This window comes from Podarcis bocagei, assembly GCF_964188305.1.
Source record: "Podarcis bocagei genome assembly, chromosome: 10".
Classification (NCBI taxonomy): domain Eukaryota; kingdom Metazoa; phylum Chordata; class Lepidosauria; order Squamata; family Lacertidae; genus Podarcis; species Podarcis bocagei.
The window spans coordinates 54318257-54344113 of record NC_138135.1 but is presented as its reverse complement, the minus strand read 5'-3'; the positions used below and the strand labels follow the sequence as shown (position 1 = coordinate 54344113).

At 40.9% G+C, this 25857-nt stretch overlaps 1 protein-coding gene across 3 annotated transcripts in view; it reads left to right on the top strand.

Moving 5' to 3' along the window:
- CNTN1 (contactin 1) overlaps positions 1–25857 on the top strand; it is a 154661-nt gene that overhangs the window by 58113 nt on the left and 70691 nt on the right. Inside the window, exon 1 of one of the 3 annotated variants that reach the window (XM_081211506.1) lies at positions 12694–12710. The exons of the other annotated variants lie outside the window; for them this stretch is intronic. The gene's annotated coding sequence lies outside the window, so the exon portion shown is untranslated. Of the gene's footprint in view, positions 1–12693; positions 12711–25857 lie in introns of those variants that run through there. 3 annotated transcript variants of the gene reach the window in all.

Below are 25857 nucleotides of genomic sequence, written 5' to 3'. Positions count from 1 at the left end.
TCATATTTTTATGATACTCTAATTTCATAATTGTGTGGAACTAATGAAGAAGAATGAGTTTAGGTGAAATAGACTATGGAAGTATTCGCGCTACCACTGTTGGTTCAATTTCAGACATATTCTGTCTGGCATACTATGTATTTCCAAAAATACATAGGCAAGTCCTCCTTACTGGCTACTTGATTTTACTTTATTCTAAAGTTTACTAGTAGCCTTTCCTAGAGAATTAGCCCAAAGAGTTGTGGCAAAATTAAAAACGAAAGCAATAAAAATTGACTCCATGACATATGTGGGAACATGTATTGTAGGAATATGTGGAAGTTTTCATATAACCATGATAGTAGATGTAACTTTTAAAAAAGTAAAAACAGGTTATATTTGAGGTTAATCCCATAAATTTAAAGCTCATAAGGTTCAAGCTCATAAATTGCAAACATGAATGCACTCTACTCATCTAACTCATAGATGTGTGAGACATCTTTGTATGCTATTCTTAATCCGCTGTATTCCAAATTTGCATTACACACCCTTTGTTTTCTTGTGATGTGTGATATTTCCAAATCTTCCACATTATTGCACTGCTTGGAAAACCCTTCCCATTTACTTTAAGGAAAGAACCTGATCCATATCAGCATGGATGGATCTCGTCCCTCTATTGAAATGAATGATGAAATCTCTGAGAATTGCTGTTCGCCTTGACTGTTTCCTTTGAGTTTTTGTTTAATCTTTCTTCATGACATTATAAATAGAAATAAATTCATTAATAAAGTTGTTCTTTTGATGAGAGCTATGACCAAAAGCTCAATAATATGAGCTATCTTGTAAAAGTTTTGAGTGTTCCAAGGAACTAAATATTTAGGCTACAATCCAGCCAACCACTTACACATGCTTTTAGAAAAACATCATGAGCTGGTGCATTCCCTGCAGTGATATCTTAATTTACCAAACCACAAAACAGCCAGGATTCAAGTAGTTAAGCAAATGTTTAATTGCATTCTGTTTTTAATCATGATCTAAGAGCTATGTGTGTGAGCTAACAGTTGATTTTTTTTAATGCATCTGCATTAACATGAAGGCTTTCATAGGGCCAGTGCTTGGTTAATTACAAAACAACAAAGAATATTGTGACACTTTAGAGACTAATAGTGAAGTCTTTAAAGTAATGCAAGTCTCTCTGTTCATGCTGGCACATATTGACATAGATACTTCTCTCTAATTTTACAAGGCAAGACACATCTACTGGACAAAGCTTTGCAGCAATTCTTGCATAACTTGTTCATAATGTCATCTCTTAGTCACTCTGAGCCGTATATCTACGTTGCAGTGATCCCTGCATCAATTTAAAGATATGTATCATCCTTCCAAGCACTAAGGGAGATGTTGCTGCATACCAGGTGTGGTCAAACGGTTGACTATACAGTGGTACCCCGCAAGACGAATGCCTCGCAAGACGGAAAACCCGCAAGATGAAAGGGTTTTCTGTTTTGGAGGCGCTTCGCAAGACGAATTTCCCTATGGGCTTGCATCGCAAGACAAAAGCCCATAGGGAAATGCTGGCGGTCGGGAGCAAAGACTTTCGCCCACAGCCGGCCTTCAGAAGAGGACCTCTTCTGAAGGCCGGCGAAGGGCAAAAGTCTTTGCTCCCCCCCCGCCTGCCTTCCCCCCGCCTGCCCCGGGTGATTTTAAAATGCTGGCGGGCGGGAGCGAAGCGTTCGCTGCTGACCCCCAGCATTTTAAAATCTCCCCCTGTCCCGGGGAGATTTTAAAATGCTGGGGGTCGGGAGCGAAGTGTTCGCTGCCGACCCCCAGCATTTTAAAATCTCCCCGGGACAGGGGGAGATTTTAAAATGCTGGGGGTCGGCAGCGAACGCTTCGCTCCCGACCCCCAGCATTTTAAAATCTCCCCGGGAAGCGCTCCCGCTGCCCCCGGACCTCTTTTGAAGCAAGGGGCAGTGGGGAGAAGCGATCTCCCCGTGCTCCGAAGCCGGGCGGGGGGTGGGAACACCTGCCCCAGCCACCCCGCTTCGGAACGCTGCTCCGAAGCGGGGTGGGGGGGCGGGAGCACCTGCCCCAGCCACCGGGCTTCGTAGCGCTGCTGCGAAGCCGGGCGGGGGGGGGGAGTGGGAACACCTGCCCCAGCCACCCCGCTTCGGAACGCTGCTCCGAAGCGGGGTGGGGGGGCGGGAGCACCTGCCCCAGCCGCCGGGCTTCGTAGCGCTGCTGCGAAGCCGGGCGGGGGGTGGGAACACCTTCTGAAGGCGGGCGGGGGGCGAAAGTCTTTGTCCCCCCCTGCCTGCCTTCCCAGGGGCTTTTAAATCGCCCCGGACAGCGGAGAAGTCCTCCGCTGTCCGGGGCGATTTTAAAATGCCGCCCGCCAGCATTTTAAGTTCGCCCGGACAGCGGAGAAGTCCTTCGCTGTCCCAGGGTTTTTTAAAATGCTGGGGGTGAGAAGAAAAGCCCTTGTCCCCCCCCCCCAGCCTTCAGAAGAGGTCCGGGGACAGACTGTCCCCGGACCTGGTCTGAAGGCGGTTTCCCTAGGAACGCATTAATTGATTTTCAATGCATTCCTATGGGAAACCGTGCATCGCAAGACGAAAAAACCGCAAGACGAAGAGACTTGCGGAACGAATTAATTTCGTCTTGCGAGGCACCACTGTATCTCCCTTATGTTTCCTTTTCTTATTGCATGCCATATTTATTGATGTTTCCCCCAAAAGGCTAATTTACATTGTAGCAATATTTCATCAGACTGCAATGTAACTGATGTCTTGGTAACACAGTATCAACAAACTTCACAACAATTTGGAGAGACAATAACTTTTCCAAGGACACAGTTACATGCAAAGTTTATTTTTAAAACCTGGACATTTCTTTTTGAAGCTGATAAGTACAATAGGTGGTTTGCTTTGGGAGGTGCGGAGGAAATTGGGAACTCACTGGATCCCACCAACAGCCGTTAAGTCTACAAACAGCATCTGGATATTGAACAAATTCAGCTACAGACTGAGTATATACTATAGAAAGTTATTTGAGAGCTCAATGACTTAAATGCATTGGGGCTAAATGTATTTGATATCACTTAGATCAATGCCATTTAGGTAGAGAGAGTGTTCAGAAATAAGCTTCTTAGTCTTTAGCCTGAAAGTGTACCTTGTATTAATTAGCTTATTCTATGGTTGTGTGCTTGCACAATTGTTCCTGTCCGTGGATTTGAGACGACCAGTTTTCCTTACAACTCTTTCAGCACTGGCTTTCTTTGGGTCAGAAAGGACCTGTGCTCATATGCATCCCAGTTTATACATTCACCCATCTGAATCCAACGTAGCAGCGGTTTTATGGGTTTTATCTACCATCTGTTGTTCAGTGTGGAAAGTAGTGGTGACATGAAACAATGTATGAAAATTAGCTGTAGCCATATTTATAACTGGTGGTTAGATTGATTTGTCTACACACAAAAAAGACAATCTGGTCTTCTGAGCTTTCTTCCCACCTGTCAAGCTAAGGGAATCGATTTCCTCCCCCGTGGCAGTAGATAAGCAGAACAAAGGAAAAGGAGTCTTCTTACCAGTTAGAAACTTTAATAATCACAGCAATAGAACAAAGAACACACCTGCTAGAATGGCGGTGCTCCTAATTAAGGATCCCACCTCCTTCTGTCCCTATTAATCTAAATCACTTCTACGTCTTGTAAGCTGAGTTTGTACCCTCTGTGCTTTCTGCTCTGCCAATTTCTGAGCTCTCTGTGACTTTGGAGAAGGGGGGTGAATGCTGTCCCAAGACTGTGAATCTGTTAACCCTCTCTCTTCCAGTGTTTCTTCTCCTAGCTGTTCCCCATCCAGTATTTCCCAGCTTCTGCCTTCCGAACTATGCCCCTCTGCAAACCACTGTTCCAAATCTATACTGTCCTCCTGCTCCTGGGAAGATTCAGGATCCGGAGCAGGGGGAGGGGGAGGCTCCCACCATTCCTCCTCAGCACAGTCCCTGACACCACCCCACACAAGGTCTGCCATCATGTTGAGAACCAGCCATGGAGTGGTTAGCCTAGGTACGCACATACTTTTTTGAGGGGAAAATATTTGCTTTTCCAATAGCCCTATGTCTCTTCGTTGCCTATTACTGCTACAGAATACTAATTTATATAAGTCTGCAGGAAGAACTGTCTAGTCATTCTGTAGATGATTAGGGCATCAAATTTATAATACTGTAATTCACTGTTTCTCATACATTTATCAACCTCTGAATTCACTAATCAATTTGTGTTTTGTTTTTTCCATGACAGTCTTTTGTCAGACTGTTCGAGAATTTCATTCATCCCTTCCCTCCCTCCCTCCCTCCCTCCCTCCCTCCCTCCCTCCCTCCCTCCCTTACCTTTTCATTTATAGCCTAAATTTATTTATGGCTTTATGTTTTCTTTAAAATTAAATGAGCACTTTCTACTCTCTTACATTTACATCCATTATTTATTTATCCAGCACAGCCGTGACTCTTCAATCGTGGTGTACCAAACTTCAATAAGTTATTTTCACCATGTCACCTGAGAAGAACTCAGCCTTCCTGGCTTCTGTTTGCTTTCTGCAGATTCCAGAGAAAAAGCACATTTTCTAAAGTTTCACCTTCCTCTTACAGTCCTAGTGTTGGTGCAGTCAACAATCAACTTGCAACCAGCACAGTTCATCGTCTCACAAATGCCACAGGAACAGCAAGCTGGCACACACTGGGTCAATGCAACAGCTTCATTGAGTTATCCCCCACCACCTCAATAGTTATTCTATAGCAGGAATAGGGAACCCTAGGCCTGGAGGCAACATTTGATACTCCAGGGCTTTCTGTCTGGCCCATAGGAATCTCCCCAGCACTCATACCCTCCTGAGTCAGACCCCTCACAAGTCCTGCTTTGCATCCTCCTTGATGGTTTTTGCCTAGCTGGAATGGGTCCTTTCAATTTTGATAATGCTTTCCTGGCTGGAAGACAGAGAAATTTGTGAATGTGGTAAAACTAGCCTCCTGTACAAAGGCAAAGTTCAGATTTATTGCTCTTCTCTCTTTCGTGTCTGGTTAGAATCATAGAATCATAGAATCATAGAATCATAGAGTTGGAAGAGACCACAAGGGCCATCGAGTCCAACCCCCTGCCAAGCAGGAAACACCATCAGAGCACTCCTGACATATGGTTGTCAAGCCTCTGCTTAAAGACCTCCAAAGTAGGAGACTCCACCACACTCCTTGGCAGCAAATTCCACTGTCGAACAGCTCTTACTGTCAGGAAGTTCTTCCTAATGTTTAGGTGGAATCTTCTTTCTTGTAGTTTGGATCCATTGCTCCGTGTCCGCTTCTCTGGAGCAGCAGAAAACAACAAGTATTGGTTCTGCCCCAATACTAGCATGTGGTTCCCAGAAGCTTGCCAGGAGGAAATATGGTCCTTAGGCTAAGAAAGGGTTTCTACTCCTGTTCTATGACTTGCATCGGAATCAAAATCTAAGACAGAAAAGAACCTTGGGAGAGAGGAAAGAATCATAAACTGAGCATTACCAGAAGCTGAAGTTCGTATTCTGAGCCAAGGAATGAAAAAACTCAGCGAGACCTCCAGCACTAAGTGTCTTAGGGCAAGAGTTTTGCAGAAAGATTATTGATTGTAGGTTTTTAGAGGGCTTCCAGAAAGTTTATGGACATGTATTGCACTCATACAGGATCATTACCTATATTTGGAACCATGAATCCAATATAGTCAACAAAACAACTTTTTTCTCCACATTCATTGTGAATTTAGATGCATGTACCTAACAGGATGGTACAGACATGATAAAAGCAAGATCGAAACACTGCTGTCTTTCCCCCTTAGCAAATTTCTTGGCTTGGGACACTAAACTCACCAGAACAAAGAACAACAGAGAACGAAAACAAAATAATGTGCGTTCAGCAGCCTGAGTGAACAAAAAGTCCTTTCAGTACAGTTGAAATTCTGTCAAACTCCACTTCTGATAGATAAGGCAGCAGGTTCCAAATGAGGCAGCTCATGGCTATTGACTGGGAAAGCTGTGCCATTGCCCCGAGAAACCACAGATCCAAGCACAAACATCCCAGAGAGGCCAACAGAACTTTTGTGGAGCATAGTGAGGGTTCAGCCGTAGGGTTGTGAAATATGTGTCTTTTGTGCGAAGAGAAAGAAGACAAGATCAAAACTGCTTGTTTAAGAGAGGACAAATAAAGAAAGCTTTGGATAGTGGGATGTGCAGCAAAGGAGAGTTCAGAAAGCATAATCCCTGCTACTTTCCATAGATGGTATTCTGATTGACTTCTTGATGAACATCCAGCAGGTGTCATGGAAGACTCAGAAGACACACCAGCCAGGGAGATAGGTAATTACTAATTTTCAACAAGAACAGTAACAGGAAACTCCTGACTCCTCAGATACAATTATGTTCAGTGCCACCTGCTGAATAGATTATAGCCTTGTTTCAGCATTCTGCTATCTGATTTCATGTAAAATGAGTGGGAGTTGGCATGCTAAGCTCCACCCTCTGTCACCATCCCTGTCACTTTCCCAGCTTGTAGAGGACAAATGCCTGAAGAAGGGAGCCGTATTTACTCATGGAAGGGCCCAGTGAGATTTAGAACCCTGCATATTTGATGTGAGCAGTGATGCTTATATCTTTTGATGAAATACTTTGCTGTTTTGAAATCTTGTTACAAACCTTCTCTAGATTCTGCTTCTAAAATCTAGGAGAGACAAATGATTTACATTTGCTAAGAAAGCAGAATAGTGATGTCCAGGTAAGCCTGTTCTGGTCCACTGTGTCTTAGAGATGTTTTGGACATTTTCTTCTCATGCAGAAACTAAGTCGATCATATTTATATTCTGCACTTCCTCCTAGGAATTTAAGACTGCAGACCTATTTTCTGGTACATTCTGTTTCTATGCAGAATATTGGGGCGGGGGGGGGGGGCGAAAACAGCCTTTTCATGTCTCACAATTGCTTTCAACTTCTACAGGCAAGCTAGCAGCTCTGCTTCCTATCTGTATATGCAAAGATTTTACTGCTTGAGTGCCATTCTTATACAGGAGGGGCAAATGTGGGAAATTAACATAGGTTTTTATGCATCAATATACCATCAGAACCTGGTGTCAGACTCATGGCAACATGCTGGAGCCCCTTGTTAATTCACAAATAAATAATAAATAAATTTGGTTCATTTCTCTGGATGCTATTTGCAGCAGCTTTCCCGGCATGCCATAATATTTAGTAGTCTTGTACCCTTGAACATTCAAAAGGATTCAGACTCCCGCATCTATTTGCAGTCTCCGAAAGCCCAATAATTTCCCTTTACTTTGGCGCCGGTCTTCTTTGCTTTGAAGGGAGGATGTAATGATGTCACTGATTTATGCCAGATATCACTCTGTATACCAGATAATTATATTCTGCTTATCTGAAATTAAGTCTTTCTGAAGTAGTCTTTCTGCGGTTCATTTAGTTTTAGTATTTTCATCTAACTGACCACTGATAATGAAAGGCTATACTGTACTTATATTTATCATTCTGTGATGGTTAAACATGTAAAATCTCAAAGCATGCATATTTTTTAGCTCCCCTCCACCGATCACATGATGCTTTCAGCGAATCATGTTCATAAGAACAGAAAAGTTTCAATTCAGGTTTGCAATGTGTATATATAAATTTGGCTCTCTGGTATGTAAATGCTATACAGTGGTACCTCGGGTTAAGAACTTAATTTGTTCTGGAGGTCTGAAACTGTTCTTAACCTGAGGTACCACTTTAGCTAATGGGGCCTTCCGCTGCCGCCACACTGCCACCGCGCGATTTCTGTTCTCATCCTGAAGCAAAGTTCTTAACCCGAGGTACTATTTCTGGGTTAGCGGAATCTGTAACCTGAAGCGTCTGTAACCTGAGGTACCACTGTAGTAAGAAACTGTGTTGGGGTGGAATGCTAGACCAGATCCTGTAGGATGGGCTCTACTCTGCATTTGACTTGTAGAGTTTCTAATATTATTTTTGCAAGTGGCCAGGAAGTGACCCCCCCCCCACCAATGCTGCCCCACTTCACTGATATGGGTCTTACCCACTCCCTGCCCCTGCCATTGTGTCTGTGCTCCTACCAACCCAACCATCACAGCTGCACCCTGGCCTGAAGCTGCGCCCAACTGTTGCCATGACACAATAGCAAGGGTGTAGCAGGCGCAGTGGTGAGGGTAATGGCACTGTGCTGATGGCACAGGTGAAGCCCTGGCAGGGCTCGCAGCATTGTAACAATGGGGGGGGGGCGGAGGAGGGTCAGGTCTGCCACCAGAGACAAATTGCTTCACTTTGCCTCATGCATATTTGGTACAGTTTTTGATTTGTGTCTTCTCTTTCACCTTACCAATACTTATATAAACACATATGACCCCAAACTCTCCATATTAAGATTCATTGTTACGTTGTATTTTTTAATAATAAAAATAATAATTAATGCACTCATATGAATCTGTAATCTGCTAGTAGGGGGACAAACGAATATAGGATCTCAAAAAGTGTGGTGAACTGCAGGCATAGCAGTGGGAACGAAGTCCAACTCAAAAACTGGAGAAAGGTGGGTTGCTAATGATTCAGCACCCCAATAACTGAAGATAAATTTGGATGGTAAACTTTCATAAATGTAGTTGAAATCTGGCTGTTGTGCAGAAACAATGCAGATGTGAGATCTTCTACAGTCCAAATTCCTTGATTAGGTTCCTTGCAAGCATAGACTACTGGATAAATTTTGTTAGTATTTTTACAAGGTCTGTTTATTTATAAATATAAAAGACAAAGAGGAACAACCAATCTCAAGAAGACAGAGAATAGTGTGCTTTTATACATAGTAGGAACCAACTACCGGTAATTAACAGGGGGAAGAAAATAAAGGAGGGGAGGGAATAAGGGTCAAGTTGCGAAGAAGGAAAAGTTTTCCTTCAATGCAAAATAGCTACGTGCTCCTAATGTTTTACCGTAATTTAACCATAACCTCCCTTTAAAAACAAAAAGATAAACCTCAATTTTAAAAAGTTTATTTCAAAATGCCCATTTTGATTTTGGTTCTCCAATAATAAAGGATGGGTATTCTGTGTCAAAACCAATATTATGGTATTTGCAACTCACTAATTGACCTGCATTTTCTGAGACATCTCTTATATTTTATACACATCATGCTGTGTTTAGCTGACAGGAAGCTGTTGCTGTCATACTGCATTTAGTTGATAAGGAGCAGTTGCTGTTTCTCATTGTACCAACAAGTGGAGCGATTGTGATTAATTGCGATTTGAGCATCTTTTTAAAAACTACTATTGGAATGTGCGACATTCCTTCATTCTAGTTTTCATGTACTTTGTTTGCTTGGGTTTTCCCCCCTTTTTTACTAGATACTATTTAGTGCAATTCTAGTAACATTTATCTAAAATTGCTTTACTCAAAAAATAAAAAAAGCTAGCAGTGGACAAATGCAGCATTTCCCCCTCTTTAAGTCAAAATAGGAGTCTGTCAAACAAGGCAAATGATTTCAGAGAAGAAAAGCATAAATATTGAATCTTAAAACACAATTGGCTACTGTCTTACTCATTTTTTAAGGTTGCGTTGGGTATATTTTACTTTTGCAGTAATTTTGTGGTTGTCCCAATTTATCTGTAAGCATTATTAAAATGGAAACCTATTGGCTTTTGCGGTGATATCCATTTTAGGTAGTATCTCTTAATAATGCACAGGAGCTTTATTTCGTGTTTGGGAACACTGAATTTGTAGTTTTCTCTTCCTCCTCAACCGAATCAAGATAGACTGTCCTCCCTGCTGCATTTTCTGCTAGGGAGTATAGGATTTTTGATATCATTTATAAAAGGGTCTCTAAGTAAATATTGTGGAGAAAATCAGAATTGATTTTTCTTAACATTACACATAGCTTCTAATTTAAGACAGCCTTTTGCCAACCAGGTGCCTTCCAGATCTTTCAGGCTGCAACTTCCACCAGTCCTAGGCAGCACAGGTTGTTGTCCAAAACAACTAGTTGATCACAGTGAGGGTTTGCCAAACGTGCCTTCCTCTTAGCACGTTTCTCTCTTTTGTCTTGAGTTCAAGCATCTTCAAAGTCCATGACACCGTTGGTAAAGGCTGTTCTCCAACTGGAGCACTTGCAGACGTTATCAGTGTTTATACTACATTTTTTTTGCCTTGAGAGAGTCTTTAAACTTCTTTTGTTGACCACTAGCATTACACTTTCCATTTTTAAGTTTGGAATAGAGTACCGTAGTTGCTTTGGAAGACGATAATCAGGCATCAGCACAACATGACCAGTCCAATGAAGTTGATGTTGAAGAATCATTGCTTCAACACTGGTTATCTGATCTTTGCTTCTTCCTGTACACTGGCATTAGTTTGCCTGTCTTCCTTGGACTTACTAGTCAGGTAGGGGAGCTGAAATATATATATTTGGCAACCAATGCATCCTTTTAGCTTCAGATAGTATAGCAACTATGGTGGCTCATTTACCAGAAGTAATGTATTTAGCCTTAACTCTGGAAGTGCTTACTCAATTCTGACCCAACTAAACCTCCTGATGTTTGTTGTGCCCTAGGAGGCTTAGTTTGGTCAGAATTGAGTAAGCACTTCCAGAGTTAACACTAAACACATTACGTACTTCTGGTAAATGAACCACCATAGCCACTAGAGGGACATGAAAATTTGTGTCTCGGACTTTTTAGACTCATCTACCCATGTACTATCTGAAACCAAAGAGGTGCATTGGTTGCCATAAGTGAAATATATTGGCATTATTTTTAGCTGTCCTACCCCACTATATAGGAGGATTTCATGTATGGCTCTAGAGACATAATGATATGAATCTTTTGGTCATCATTTAAAGCTGTAGTTTGTTGTATGATTTGCGTGCCAAAGGGTATTGGTTCAATCCCCAACATCTTCAGGTAAAACTGGCAGAGAACCCAGCCTGAAAGCTTGGAAAGCTTGGAAAGTAGACAATTCTGAACAGCTTCCTGTGTTCCTAATAATATATTTGTTCTCTTTTTCATACCACTCATTTTAGTAGTCAGTTGAACTGAACTGGAAGAGAAGTAAGTTCCTTCATCATCCTGCATAATGATCAGTCTCATGATGATGATCTGGTGGTTTTTCAGAAATACATGAAACACCATTACAAACCATGTTTTACAAAGAATATACACTCTTATGACCCCATCCCAAACTATAATCTACCCCAAATGAATATATGTAAGGGCTATGATCTTCTGTTCTCTTTCAAGGTGGAATTGCTGGGAGTGGAATATTTAGAAATAAAAGGGGGATAAAACACGACTGATCTTTCACTAGTTACTGTCAGTCTGATGGGGAAAGGAATAGTTTAAGGTGGTTTTCAAAGTATTCAGTGAAAGGGCAACTCATTACCGTGAAGTATTCCTGAAAGGTTTGACGTAGAAAACAAAATATAGTTTGATGTTTGTGACTATGTTTTGTGATTCCTGGAGGCTGCTATGCTGTGACATTGGACAAGGGAATTATAGGGCCACAGTCTTTGGCCTATGTTAAGGGTGAGTTGAATGAATTGCATTCCATCTTTATGATCAGAAATATGGAGGAGAGGAGGTGATTCTCTAGCCTATAGTTAGAAATGATAGCTTCTGTTAATATTCTGTGGCTGTTTCAGTGACTGAACAAATTTGGGATTTAGGTCCATCTCTCAGCAGAAAAGTTGGATCTAACAACATACCATACCAATACATATTCCATACCATTTATGCCACACCTATATTGCCTGCATATTGCTTCTGTTATGGTCATGGCCCTTAACAGCTGTAATTCTGAAGCAATAGTGAACATGGAAAGCCCTTAACACAACATGTTAAACTGTGAGGCTTTCATTAATTGAATCATACATATATCTTGTGTAGTTTAGAGTCAGTACTTGGAATAAACAAAGTGGGAGCAGCAGAAAGCAGTTGATCAGCATTTTTTCCTCTGAAAGAGAGTAATAGATCCCAGATGGTGAGGCGAAAATATAAGTATACCATTCCATGCATGTTGGCCTCTCATTTCCATAAGGATGCTGTTGGGATAGAAAACTGGATCTGCATCTGAGTCTGGGTGGAACAACTGTTTGCTGCAGTGAGTCAGTGCCTCATTTTGATTATTTTAGTGAGCTGATCAATATATTCCCATTACTGGCTGCAATGCTGCCTGCAGGAAGTGCACCGGATATTTTAGTGAGCGTATTATGCATATTGTGCCCATTGTTTTAGTCTCTGTGCTGAGAGGCAAAGAACTCAACATGATGGGATGATCTTTTTCCAGAAAGTGACTGCAGTGAAATGCTTCATATTGCCAGGAGCACAGGGCAAGGCTATGTGGGACCGGCCTGTTTAAGAAGATATAAATCCTTGAGCTTACAGTGTGCAGAATGCTTGATTTGAAAGTGTTGCAGCCATCAAGAAAGCCAGTTTCCCTGCTGTCTCGTCTGTTTTCTACAGAAGGTTGGCGGAGAGATAACGGCTGTTCTTTGCTCTGAGGTCACAGCTTGAAATCTCCCCTCTCTCTCCCTCTCTCTTTTTAATATGCTTTCTGCCGCAGGAGAGGATGCTTGAAGTTTATTGGTGCAACCCTTGTGTGTGCATTTAAAAATATAAACTTGAGATACTTGTGATGGACAAAAAGGCAAAAGGGAAGTCTTCATATAAGGTAATATATGTTTATATCCCTACAAAATATGACAATTTAGAAAGGTAGAATGTGCTGATACTGGCTTGTGGCGAGGCAGGGTTTGCAACGCTCTTTCAGATCAGATCTCTGTATCAGAATGCAGAGTCAGGTTTTTCAGACAGCTATTGTTTGTGAATGTGAAGGACTGGATTACTTTCTGAAAATGGCTTATTATGCTATAGACTTCGGAATGGTGACTGCAGTGTGGCACTCTGCCTCTTTCTTTCTAAAATATGTGTTTACAGTCAGTCTGTGTTTGCTGTTGATGACTGTATCATGGGGAGGGGCAGTCCTGTAGAGCAAAATCAATAGGGAAAAATGATCTACTCATCACCAACCCATGCAGGATAATGACATTGGCATATCATGATTTCAGTAGCAGTGCCTGTACTGCTGTATTTTATGCTTTTAGTGTAGACACTAGGTGAGCTCTGAGAATCTGCTGTCAAAATGGCTTGCAATGATGTTCGAACTGGCTAAAAGTCTGAACAGAATAGCATGAAAGGTATGTGTATGTTTGAACTGGTTCAGAATAAATAGCTTTGACTGATGATTTTAAAGCATGATATATCTCTTTCTGGTGGATTCTTTGCATTCTTTGGAAGAAATATGAAATAGGTATGAAATTGTCTGCTATAGTATTGCATGACAATAGCACATATGATAATTATAACACAGTGATGTTATGTATTTGCTAGTAGATGGGAATAATTCATAGATCCATTTATATTGCTCTTTATAACAACTATTAAAAGGCAGCTGTTTTTTTCAAAACCATTTATTTATTTATAATTGAATTTGTAGGATTAGCAAGGGAATGACCTAGACTGATATTTCAGTACTCAATAATCCATCATGCATAGAAATATGTATTTACCATTTAAAAGATGGAAATGTTTCCTATCTTGACATGTAGTTAGTTTTTTTAAAAAAGGCTATTATGACAACTAATAAATTTGTGTATTTTCTGTTGTGTGATCTGAATTACTGGGATGTTTGTTGACACTGTTGCTAGATACCTGGTCATTGGGTTTGAATAATAAATTATATTTATTTAAGAATTTATAGTCTGCTTCTAAATTTGTCACCTCCCAAAGTGGTGGCAACAAAATAAGAATTTGTCTTATCCCATCTCCTGGTTGGCATTAGCTGTGTCATTATTATTCCTATCCGCATCATAAATCAAAACTCTCATCTAGCTCTTCCCTAAATGTATGCAAATGCACCATTATTTCACTCATAATAAAAAAAGCTTTAAATACCTTGAGAAATTAAAAATCACCCTGCAGCTCCAACTTCTGCCTGTTTTCTCCTCTACCTGTTGCCTTCAAATTTCTGGAGGATGCTTTTTTTATTATTTCTGCCCCACTGACTTTCTCTTTCCCAGTTTATCCAACATGGTTTCTACTTCTGCACTCCAATGGAAGTTATTCATAAGAACCTCTATTTCCCCTTCCAAATGTATCTATCCAAAAGTATCTCCATCGTCCTTGTCCTCTCTACCACCTTTGATACAACTGATGACTCTCGCCTGCTCGATTGCTTTCATGCCCTAGATTTCAGTATTTGTGCCCTTAACCTATACTCTTCCTGCCAGTATGATCACTTATTCAGTGATTCCATAGGGGGAATTGGTTCATCTCTCTCTTGCTTTGCCTCTACACATTGCCACAGGGTGACCTTATCAATTTTAAATTGTGAACCGCCCTGAGATCTAATTTAATAAATAATAATAATAGTCAGATCCCATGGCTTTCAGTGTTGCCTATATGCTAATGGCATTTGGTTCTGCCCCTCAACCCCCAAATCCTCCCCTTATCCAGTTTTACATATCCAACTACTTGTCTCATATTTCACCACTGCCTCAAACCCAGTACTGTATGTTCAACGTTGAGCATTTTCTATTAACAGCAATGCTGCTGTCCACTCTTTTGCACAGAGGCACATCTTTGGGTTTATCTCTAACAGATCTTCTCCCCGCCCCCAATATGAAGTTTCTTGCCAAGTAGAGCTCTTCTCCCATTAAAAAGATAGCAGAAATACAGCCTTTCTCCTCTACCTCCACCTTCTTCTGATAAAAACTCTGATTCCTGGTTGAGTCATCTCCTACACTTTGTTGCACATGCTCTGGAGCACTCTCTTCTTTTAATTTACATGTTCTAAAACTATGCTGTGTCATTAAGAAGTTTCCAGGGGTAAGCTGCATACAGATCTGTAGAAATACAGATTATATATTTTTATTAATCAGTACATTTTATGGAGAATTTCTCCATAAAAACGAATATTTCACATCATGTTATGCCCTACATAGTCCCTAATAAGCAGAGCAATGGCTTTATGGTAGTTGCAGTCAGGATTCTGTAAGAGAACCCAAGTCTGGGACTTGTTCTGCCTTGCTTTAATTAATATCGCAACTTGGCCATATTGATGAATATAACCTTTAGATAATGTGTTCATTTGTCTCTTTTCCACATTGGGTTTTTGAGCCACTTGAGAGGTTGGTGACATGCAGCTTTTGTGAAAAAGAATTACTTGCTTGTGTTTTGAAGGCCTCTTCTATGCTGAGTCACTGAGATCATTTCAGGCAATGCTTGCTTGCCTGCTGGCAATATATTATTCAGCAGCTCTTGCAGTGAAATGAGAATTGTTTACAGAGAAAGGGAGTAGGGGAGAAATGTGTGGAAGAAGGTAAGCCCAAGAAATTCTCACCAGCTTAAAGAGTATCTTAAATTAAAAGCGGTGGTTTCTAACACTCCCCTGGCTGTGTTATCTTCAAATGTTAAGTGAAAAGACGTCATCCTGTTGGGCAAACTAAAGTAACATGACTACACAGTGCTGACACAATAATAGTAAATAAAGGGGAACATATTAGTTAAACTGTTTGCTGCTTTTGTCATCTTTCCCCCCACAGACTTGCATTTGGGCAAAAAACTGACAGTTCTGGGTCATAATGCAGTTTTATTTTCTACAGTGTTTTCCAAGGGGAGGTAATATAAACCATAGGTAATAGCTAAAGGATGGCCCATACTTAAAGCTTTCCTAGCTGGGTAGCCTATCAGGAAATGCCATGTGGGAAATTGGGGCCATGTTGAAAGATACTTGGCCAACACAATGGACATGACTGAAAATATGTCGGTAGGAAAGGCCTGAGCAGATACCAGCTGTGTGCAATGGATTTTCCCCTGACTAAGACAAATTCAGAAACCATCTGAACATACATTCCCCATTTCTTGGTGATGTTTTGTGCCTATAATCCTTTTTGCTGCCAAACTGAAGCAGAGTAACTAGAGACTATTTCAGGAATAGAAGAAAGAAAAAAGTGATAAGCAATACATAAAATTGTTGGTTTAATTTTGGGGGAAAGTGCTTGGTCCATGCCTTGAGCAGCCCACACCCCACATCTTGATTATGTTTAGAGCTTGGGTAGGCAAACTAAGGCCCAGGGGCCAAATCCACCCCAATCACCTTCTAAATCTGGTCCGCGGGCGGTCCAGGAATCATGAGTTTTTACATGAGTAGAATGTGTCCTTTTATTTAAAATGCATCTCTGGGTTATTTGTGGGGCATAGGAATTCGTTCATTTATTTTTTTTCAAAATATTGTCCGCCCCACTCCCAGGTCTGAGGGACAGTGGACCAGCCCCCTGCTGAAAAAGTTTGCTGATGCCTGGTTTAGATATAGCATGCTGGCTAAATGTCTCATCTACCCTCCCTTTCTCTAAGGAATATGTGTATATGCAGAGGCAAATACAAAGCCAAGGCTGCATGTATCCTTACAAGACCGGAAGAACTGTATTATCGCAGATAAGTTCATGATGTACCAGCGTCTCTTGAAGTTTATGTACCTAGTGTGTTTTTGCTTGGCTTGTGCCATGAGACAATGAATGCTTTATACTCTAAACTGAACTGAGTAGGAAAGGAGTTTTCTGAACTGGGAACTTAAACTACTGGAAAGCAGAAGAACGCTGATATTCTGCTGGAAGACTCTGCTGGAGCCATGCATACTCTGCTGATCACACTGGTTGAAGTGTGGTCATGTAGTATCAACAGCAGATGGTGGGCCCAAGTCCAAGGGGTTTTGGACCAACTGGCTTCTACAAGTCAGAACAATGGTGGGCCCAAGTGCAAGGGGTTTTGGACCAACTGGCTTCTACAAGTCAGAACAATGGTGGGCCCAAGTCCAAGGGGTTTTGGACCAACTGGCTTCTACAAGTCAGAACAAAAATGAAGTCTCTAAATGGGACTTTAAGGAGACTCCGTTGTGGAAAATCTGCAGGGGGTGAAGAGACACTTTTCCTGGGCCTGAAGGTTAGCGGGGCCTGCAAGCTTATTATCATGATAGAAAATGGTGCAATTTTTTAATGCAAACAACAACTCTGTATCTCTGTTGGGTATTCAGCTTTTGTTAAGATTTTTGTTACATGTACTAGTGCCAATGAGGCACAGTGTTAGAATGAAACATACATTTATTTATTAAATTGTAAACTAATAACTAAATACATCATTCTGAGCAGTGAGCTACTGGCTCAAGACCTCCTTTTGGATCCAAGTCTCCATTGTGAGGGAGACAGACCATTTCATAAAGCAGACACAAAGAAACAGATGTCCATGGCTTCAGCTCTTATCATCCCCAGCCAACATCTCTATTGGTCAGGGATGATGGGAATTGTAGTGAAACAACAGCTGGAGTTTAGCTTCTTCTAGTATTGGACTCCTTTGATGGAAATAATATTGAAACAAACATAGTGCTTTTCTTTTAACTCCCTTATGGTGTTAAACAAGGACTGTTGAATTCACTGGTGGTCATTTTTATGATGTTTTACTGCTTACATTGTACACTGCCTTTATATTTTTTCAGTGGCTTGGTTGTTTAGGAATACTGCAATAAATAAATGTTAACATGCTGGTGCGAATGATTCTTGTGCTAGGTAGGGGAGTGTTGCTGTCAAGTTTCTATTTTTATCTGCTGGTTAGTGGGTGGGAGTATTGTTTTGTTTATCGTTAGTGTGCTGCTAATGTTTTCTGTCACTATAATGTGGGAGGTTTTTTTGTTTCTGTTTTCCAATAGGTTGTAAAGAATATGGATGTTGTATGTAACTTCCCCCTCACCCTATGGTACTATATTTACGTATACTGTGGTACCTCGGGTTACATTCGCTTCAGGTTACATACGTTTCAGGTCAGACTATGCTAACCCAGAAATATTGCTTCAGGTTAAGAACTTTGCTTCAGGATGAGAACAGAAATCGTGCTCCAACGGCACAGCGGCAGCAGGAGGCCCCATTAGCTAAAGTGATGCTTCAGGTTAAGAACAGTTTCAGGTTAAGTACAGACCTCCAGAACGAATTAAGTACTTAACCTGAGGTACCACTGTATATTTTCCCCCATGTAAGTTGCTTATAGATGCTTTGAATGAAGAGTGACTAGTAGGTTTAAAAATCAAATAAATAAAGCTAGCCTGAAACTATAATAATGATAATGATAATTTATTATTTATACCCTGCCCATCAGGCTGGGTTTCCCACTCCGGGCGGCTCCCAACCGAATATTAAAAACACAGTACAGCATTAAACATTAAAAACTTCCCTAAACAGGGCTGCCTTCAGCCCTGAATGCTAACTTTATTTTCCCTTCCCAACCATCCTGCCAAACAGCACCTAGGAGTCCTGGTGTCTATACAGCTCATATTATACCTCTGCTCAAACACTGCAACACAGCTATGCAATACACAGCGGTCTAATCTTCGAAGTGCACTTCATTTCCTACCTTAAATCAGATAACACAATTTTAATTGTGTCCGGTTACTATGCTTAGAATGTAATGAAATGCTCTTGGTTTTTATAATGATCATGTGCTACTTTTCTTTGGAAATAGGGCTTGCATGGGGTAAATTTATCTTAGATTATTTAAGGCTACCTCATTATATGTAATGAATACTAAGTAAGAATTCATGCCTTAATCCCTTGCGTATAATTGTATGTATTATGTATGTGGGGTTTTTTTTACAGTTCATTAGTATTGCTAAAAGTGGAATGTTCATGCTGTGATGCTGCATTTCACAAGAGGAGCCTGCAATATAGCCAAAAATTAAAACTTGTGGAGATTAGGCAGTTGCACCTGCAGGCATTTCCCAAATAAGCTATTCATTTGGGGATGTAGCAAAGAAGGTAGTTCAGATGCAACTCTCTGAGTATTCAGAATATTCATGTTTCAGAATTTAGAAATGGTGAAGGACTCATTCCAATGCAACATCACATTTGCATAGGAATTAGATTGAAAGTCTTGATTCTTCTGAATGAAGAAAACGTGGCTCGTTATTTTATGCCTGAGCGAAAGTGTAAAAATAAAACATCAAGGGTGCATTAAACACCTGGAGTGTTTAATTAGCATTCCTTCACTTTGCATTGAAGGGAAGGGTAGGGGTGTCTGAGATAATACTAGTCCATATGGCAAAGAAAATCCCTTTCTTACTATTTCTGTAGGAAGGGCCTATCTGAATGATGATGGCAGCCAGAAATAATCTGTTGACAAACTGGTATCAAGCCTGAGCTGAAAAATCAAGATTATGGTCGTCAGAGCTGCTCCCAAAACCAATGTGAGAAAAATGAGAAGCATAAAGTGTTACCCTAGACTAAAGGAATTAAGCTAGGGTGCCCTTTCTTTTAACTTTTCTCATGCTGATATCTTCAGGATTGACACTTACAAATAAGTTAACCTTCAATCTCTGACCTGGAGTTGCTGATTTTTGGTGACAGACTAATCTGTTGCATGTGCCAATTTAAATAAGTAAAGTAAAGGCCTGCTAAAACTTGCTCACCCACCCTAAAGATGGGTGAGTTAAAAATGGCAATATGGGTTTAAAAATAGAGACAAGCATAAAAAGAACATTCTTCCAACCATTCCTCTCTGTGTGCAGCAAACGTCATCTCGTTCCCTCATTTACCCTCTCTCCTGAAGATAAATGCTGTGTTTCAGTCCTTTTCAAGGTGACTTTCCACAATATTTTCTTCATGCAGCATCTGTTGCAATCTCATACACCTGACAAAGGATACTTTTACTTGATCCCTATAGCACTGTAAATATATAACATTTCTGGGTTATCTCAGATTTGTAATAATCAGGAACTGTCCAGAATGGGGCCAAGGCCAGTGAGGAATTTATTAGTTGCTGTTTAATGCTGACTTTTCATGTTCTTGGATATATTGTTTGGATTTTCAGAATGTAAAAACTGTTAGAAGAAGCAAGTTTGCATTCTGTATGCCTCATGCTCTTTTTTTGACCAATGTGCTTGCCAGAAGAGTAAGGTTAGACCCGTAAGAAGAATTTTCCCACTAGCTTGGAAATCAAAACACACAGAGTTTATGCTTTCGTTCAGCTATCCAACCGTGGCTCCAAGAACTCTTTCTGAGTTAGTGCTGCCAGTTCAGACCTCGTGTAGTGGATCCACCGCTTACCACCAATTAACAGTGTGGTGGACTCACCCCGCTAACTGGCCCCAATTAATTATAGCACACACACCTCACTGCATACCAATTACATCAAGTATCACAGTTTACCACGGGCTATCATGTGGGGGACTTGTGCGAGCAAAAACTTAGTGATTAGAGACTCAGGCAGAAAATGATTGAAAAAGAAGAAAAGTTTTATTAAACAAAAAGAAGTTTGTGTGTGTCACAAAGTGTGTCAGGAAATGCATTCTTTTGGGTAGAAGTTAACTTACTTACTTTAACTCACTGTAAGATGTCTCAGGCCTAGGCACAGTGTTATAGTCACGGCTTCTCTCAACCTCTCTTTACTCAAAATTAGCCGTTATGCTTCAGCTTCTGTTACTTAGTTATGACAGTTAAATACTTTTAACACAACACAGCTTCCTTCACAGATTAATACCCTGGTTCATGAGTGAGGGGCACTTTCCCTCAGTTACCCACTCTCTTAACAATCCCACTCTTGAGATATTCTAAAACAGTGTAACAGACCCAGGGGATCACCTCACCCCTTGTTACCCATGCTGGGTCTTAGTAATCACAGCATCCTTTTCTAAGTGGTCACAGACCAACTATTTAATTACCTGTCCTAGGACCTTTCCTGGCATTGACATCAAACTGACCAGTTGGGAGTTACCTGGGTCTTCTCCCTCCCTTTTGAAGATGGGGAAAACATTTACCCATCTCCAGTTCACAGGGACCTCACCTGTTTTCCAAAAATTATACAAGATTATAGACAGAAGTTTTGAGATTACATCTGCAAGCTCCTTTAGTACCCTTGGTGCATCTCATCAGGCCCTGGATATTTGAATTCATTTAAAGTAGCTAGGTGTTCCCTTACCAGCTCTTTTCCTATCTTGGGCTGCAGCTCCCTTCTTACGTCATTTCTTCTGTTTCGACCAGGTTAGGCACAGCTTTCCTTTTGGGAGAAGAAAGAGGTAGTCGCTCCTTTCATCTGTCACGCAGTGGCATTTATCCTTAACTTCAAGTTAAGTGTGAATAGGCAGGCCTCAAATAGTTGTTCCTTCTTTTCCAGTAAGAAGAAGTGAACTCAGCACTGGTAGAGTCTGGCCATGTGAGAGCATAGACCACAAGACCCTGAGACTTTGCTTCAGATCTTCCTAAGTTGTACATAGTGTTAAATGATGATTTAGCATTAGGTGTGAATGTGGCTAAAAATGGAAAGCAGAAAAAGGGGAGCTACCATATGTTTAGACTGTGCTTGTATAACAACTCCATGTATGTTCAGCTATTAAAATCAGAGCCTAATTTAATTACAATTCTGGTGGCCTTCTCTTCCTGTAAGTCTCAGCACAACTCAGATGCTTTACAGGAATCCATGTCTCATTTTTGTTTCCATTCTACAGGCTTTACTAGAGCAGATAATAATGTGGTTTGATCTACTAACACTTCATTTTTCTCCAAAGAGGAAATGTGGCATTAAATTGTCATGATGGCATAAACAGTTATCTGTACCTCAAAAAACTCTACTGCATGGAAATCTGATTTTAATCAGAAGCTATTGGAATTTAGTGTAATTATTGTGATGCTAAGAGTGGAGTTTGATTTTTAAAAATAGCATGTACTGATGTAAAGCTGTTGAAATAATAATAGCCCAAGAATGAGACAGTAGAAATTATTTCAAGACATGAAAAAACCACACATTGATAAGAAGATTCCTGACTGATTTGATGACAGACTTAATCAGTTGCTTTAACTAATTTAAATGAATTTGCATATTATCAAAACCTCAGTGTAGGTGCTTTTCTGAGAATATTTCAAGAAGCATGAAATGTCAGATTTGTTACTGTTCATTGTTAGATGAGAGTGCAATCTTTTCTCATTTTCTGATACACTGCACAGAATAATAAAACATATGCCCTTATCAAGCAGTCTTTCCACTTTCCCTTTTACCAGTTAAAAATGGCTACCACCAGTTTTAATCAACTAAGGCTTTAGTTCATTAGCCTATCAATTTAAACATATTGAAGATTGTACTCATAATTAAAAATGCCAGTGCCTTTGCATTTTAGATCTCCAATATTGACACTTTATTAACTTTAAAAGATTTTTGTTTTTTTTCTTTTGTAAAGTTACCATTGTGGATTTGTGGGTCCACTGTACTTGCTTTTTATGTCTTAAGGAACCAGTAGTATGCCCTGTTTTAAGAGAATGTGTTAAGGGAATAGATAATATAAGGTGAGACTACGATCTGGGTTGGTTCAAGACATTTTTGCACCTGAGGCAAAATTTCCTCCTGCTGCTCCTGCAATGGGGGCATGTGAGGCTCTGCAATGGCTTTCCTTCAAGGGAATCCAAAACTCAGTGAGAAGGGGGCTGTCAGGGAACTGCCATCAGCTCAGAGGCAAGAGGTGGAAGGGCAGTTGTGTTACAGGGAACCTCCAAAGATCTTGCGAAGAAGCAGTTCCTCCTCTGGCGAGGAGGGAAGCCCCACCTCCAGTGGGGAGGGGGTGCAGGGATCAGAAGATGCTAGGGAGAGCCTCAACACTGAGCCTGAGCAAAGCGGAGAGGAGGCAAGTCCCCCTTTGCCAGCGCCCACTCTGCGCAGTAGGTTTGGGCGCAGAGAGGGGAGGAGAAGGACGGGGGTCACACAACTGTTATGCTGGGGAAGGTATAAGGACTGCCCACTCCCAGATTCTGCTAGTGACTGAGCAGACATGGACTTGTGACGCTCTGCGCTGTAAATAGTTTGTACAGATAATAAAGTCTGGAAAAGACAGGTTGGGGTCTTGCCTGTTTGCTCTCGAGCAACCACACCAGCTCCTGACAGGGGCATTTCAAATAACTTTGGTCCTGGTTTCCCTCGGCCCCTAGGGGCGGGGAGAGACCAGTGGCAAAGTGGAGCTCCTTTGGTGGTGACAGAAGCAGTGGGATGGGAGCGGGAGCCAACTCTTGCATTTCCGCCACCTGAGGTGGCTGCTCCAACCCACCTCATCTGTAGACTGGCTCTGGCTAGAATATTCTGTTTATGTTTTCTGCTTGTCCAGAGTCATTCTTTCTAAGAAATTGCCTATCAAAACTGACTTTACATACCAGCTTCTGTCTTTTGTGAAAATACAGCACATAAGCTGCTTTGTGGTACATTACACATTTGGCTGCACCTATCACTGAGACTGAAGTCAGTAGTCCCCTGAGGCTTACCTCACACAGAAATTCTCTTCATAATGTGAAGCAAACCTAAACATTGCTGGCATGTTTTAGTTCTGTTCTTTGAAAAAGAAAGGTGGAAAAACCTAATGCTTAGGCAGGGAAATAAATGTATGCACTTTGTATCTAAAACTAGAATTCTGTTGTTGATGAGGTAGCAGCAGCATATTCATAGGAGTCATGTTTTACTAAAAAATATGGTAAATGACAAACAAGTTCACTTGTAAACTAAAGTAGCATGGAAACAGCTTCCATGTGTTTGGGGCCTCATGTGACTTTGGTAGTTTTTTTTATATAAAATAATGGTTCGGTCAAAGAATGTTTTTCTTTCTCCCAGTAGTAGTCTAGCCCACACAGTGGACCTTTCCGATTAATCCAGGTCATAAAAGGATGTAGATGAGAAAGAGTTTCTTCTGGATCCCTCTGAAATTATGTGAGGCAATGTAATGCTGTTCAAAACAATAATACAGTGGTACCTTGGTTCTCAAATATAATCTGTTCCAGAAGTCCGTTTGACTTCCGAAACATTCAAAAACCAAGGCACGGCTTCCAATTGGTGCAGGCGCCCTGGAAACAATAGCCGAGAACTGCATCAGACATTAGGCTTCCGAAAAATGTAGGAAAACACTTACTTCCGGGTTTTTGTTGTTCAGGAGCTGAAATGTTCAATTACCAAGGTGTTCAAGAACAAAGGTTCCACTGTAGCTGGATCCTGTGCATGGCAAAGATAGGGAGCCAATGCAGGCAACAATTTCAAGTTGTCACCAGGTCTTCTGAATGAAAGGTCATGTGAATGAAAGGTTGTGTAACCTATCTATGTTGCCACTGGAAAACAAATTTACATGGCATTTAAACTTTATTAAGCATCAATAACAGCATTACTTTATGGCAGGGAAACACATTTAGATTATAATAATAGGACAATGAATAGCTAGTAGAAAATAAACAGTAATAAGCAGGGCAATACGTGATTGCTTACCTCTTACAGTTGAATTGCATTCAAGTTCATCAACTCAAATAATATTTTTTCTGTTTTCCATTTAATTTCTTCACAACACATCCTTTTCTTCTTTTTTGTGGGCATTGCCTCTCTATCAGCAGCCCTCTGGAGTACAAAAGCTTACTAGTAGGAATACTGCATAAAGGCATGCATAGCTGAGTCAGACCAAAAATTCAGTGTGGTGAAGTACTGTTAAAGCCTCAAGCTAAACTCTGCATGACTGGGATCTTTTTGAAAACAAAAACAATTTGGATAAATGATTATAACTATTTGTTATAGTATACCATACTCTCCTCTGGGAGGTAGAGAACAACTTGCATATCTTTTGCTGGTGGTCTCTCATCCTGACACTGTACAGAAGCAAATCTTAGTTTCATCAGTTGATGTAGTCACTTCACAGTGTGTATTCATTGTGAAGAAACTTTTATCTTGCAACTTTGTACTTAATGGAGTTTTTGCATGCAGCCTGGTCTCTAATGCAAAAGTGTGAAGGATAATGTTTTGGATAGTACTTTTCTGTTTCGTAAATCTGACTCGGGTTCACTGTTGTAGAGATGGCTTCGAGATGTCATATCTGCAGAAGGTCCCATTGTGAACGAAGTGGAGATTTCCATATATACTTGTGGTGGTCGAAGCACCACCATTTCTTCATTGCTTTTTTTTTACAATTTCATTTGACTATAATATAGGTGCTGGTAATTGCTAATTGCTCAGATAGTGTCTCTTGTGATTTGCTGCGTTAGCAACTGGAGAGCAGACAATTGACACGTACTGCATTTTAAAATTTCAGCTATGAGTAAGAAAATCTACCAAGTTGGTAAGGTGTCAGGAAGGTAAAGCAGAACTGGAACACAAAGCGAAGCTGTCAGTTTTGTCAACGTATGGCAGTAAGCTTACTCTGTTCTGTCACCCAGAGCTACAAAGCAAGCCTGGCACAGACGCTTTTGCAAGCCTTGTCACATGACTTGATATGGCCTAACCATATGCAAGAGGCTTCCTTACTAGGTTCCTTGCCAGTGGCCAGAGGTTTGTGTGCTTGAATCCCTCTACAGGCAGCAAGATCATTCCAAACAGGAAAATGCAACATAGGAGAGACAAAAATAATTTCTCCAGAACCCTCAAGGAAATGAGACATGACTATTGCTTACCACATTATTACAATGATTTTCTAACTCTCATCGGTTGTCTACTACTACTACTACTACTACTACTGCAGTGGTACCTTAAGTTACAGACGCTTCTATTTACAGACGCTTCAGGTTACAGACTCCGCTAACCCAGAAATAGTACCTTGGGTTAAGAACTTTGCCTCAGGATGAGAACAGAAATTGTGCAGTGGCGGCGCAGCGGCGCAGCGGGAGGCCCCATTAGCTAAAGTGGTTCTTAACCCGAGGTACCACTATACTAACAATTTATTGTAGTGATAGTTTTTTGTATAATATTGTTGCAAGCCCTTATTCAAGGGGGGGGGTATA